Source organism: Dromiciops gliroides, chromosome 4 (assembly GCF_019393635.1).
Source record: "Dromiciops gliroides isolate mDroGli1 chromosome 4, mDroGli1.pri, whole genome shotgun sequence".
In the NCBI taxonomy this organism is placed as follows: Eukaryota; Metazoa; Chordata; class Mammalia; order Microbiotheria; family Microbiotheriidae; genus Dromiciops; species Dromiciops gliroides.
Window position 1 is genome coordinate 312,029,393 of NC_057864.1, and position 2,026 is coordinate 312,031,418.

A 2,026-nucleotide genomic window follows, 5' to 3' on the forward strand; every position below is an offset into this window, starting at 1 on the left:
TTGTGGTCTACCTATATCTTATAGCTTCCAGTTTCCCTTATAGTACTTTGTCCAAATTCTTTGTCTAGGATGGAAATCCTTAGCTTGGGGTCAAAGGACCCCAAAGGGAACCATGGACAGATTTCAGGGGAGCTATGACCTTGGATGGGAAAATTACAACTTTATTTTCACTAATTTATAATTACTTAGACATTTAGCATTTACTTCAATGAACTAGAAGCAACTATTCCAAGAAGAGGTTCATTGGCTTCACCAGATAGCCAAAGGGGTCCATTTACAAAAAAAAAAAAAAAAAAAAAAAAAGCTTAAGAACTCTGGTTTAGGGTATGAGCATTCCCAATAAGACAGAATTAATGAAAATGATGTGGGTATGTTCCCATCCTACCAAGAATCAAATTTCTTGTCCGATTTTTAATGACCTGAAAGGGAAATACACTTACAATATAGATTAGACTGCATTTATTGAATGGAAGTGAAAATAAAAGATGTAACATTCAAGTGGATGGGCCAAGTACTCCCAGAAAGGTCTGAAGCCTCAACTTCCTTTTGATTGTAGCTGCTGCTGTAAAAATTGCATTTTCAACTTCACTTTCAGCATAGGAAATACCTAGGAGGGATTTGTAGGGCAGGGTTATAAAGCATCTCTTTGCTTTCCTGTGCTGATTTCAATATCACAAATTAAGTAAAGGCAATCATTTCACCATTTGATCTTCTGCCCTGACAGCAGAATGGATGGCATTTGAATCCTGACTGATCATCAGGCAGAATTTCTTTGTTCCATTCAATAGACTGATCACCATAGTGTCTTCCCTGATATCTCTGACATGACCCAGGGTTGCCCTTGGGTCAGGAATCCTTGATATATTGAACCCAGTGGCAATCTGGAGAGTTTCTCCAGCAACCTTACTACTATTCATGCTCCATCTTCCCAAGTGTGTTTCCACCCATATTCTTCTCTGGTGTTTTTCTGCTGTGTTTCCCACAAAGCAAATGTTTTTTGTTTGGTTTGTTTGTTTAAGGTACTAATGTAATGTGATACTGAACAACTTTACTCAGTTCTTTTTGCATTAATCCCTTGAAGCTACTCATGCCATACATAGTCTATCCCTTTTGTGCCTTCAGAATTTTTACAATGCAAGGGAATGAAAAGAAAAGGAAAACCCAACCAAGTAAATATCATATCTTGGAGTTGATGTAATCAGCCCAATGTTATCTACAAAAAGTATATCTGGTGACTTCCACTAATCTATATGGAATCTCTTCCATTTGGAAAATTGTGAAAAAACTGTTTGCTTTTCATATTTTTTTTTTTTTTGCAGGGCAATGAGGGTTAAGTGACTTGCCAGGGTCACACAGCTAGTAAGTGTTAAGTGTCTAAGGCCGAATTTGAACTCAGGTCCTCCTGAATCCAGGGCCGATGTTTTATCCACTGTGCTACCTAGCTTCCCCCTTCATATTTTTTCAATGATAGTGTTGACATGAATATAGATTATTCCTATAAAGATTATTTTTAGACATGAGAAAGTAGGCATGTAGGTTGGTAGTTACTATCTCATTCTTCCCCTGGATATAATGCTATCAATGTGTCTTCTACCTCCAATTCTTTTGATGTTTTTGCTTTCCTTGAGTTACCTTGAAAAATTAATTTATTTTCTTTAAGACTGTCTCCTCTATGAATATTTCTTCTTTAAACTAATATTCATGAGACAAAGTTCTGGGCATGTTGCTCCTCTATTCAAAAACCTTTGAGAGCTCTCTATTGTCTCTAGGACAAAATCCAAATTCCTTCGAATGTCATTTAAAATCCAGTACAATCAGGCTCTTAACCACATTTACAAACTTCTTTCACATTAGTCCCCTTTCAGGTGCTCTGTTTCAGACAAATTACCCTACGAGCTTTTCTCCAAACATCATGCAATCCCCTCTATGTCTTTGCACAAACTGTCCTCTCTACCTGCAATGCAATCCTTTTTCACATTTACCTTTTATAATCAGGAAGGTCTTTCAAGACTCAGCTCAGCGCCTT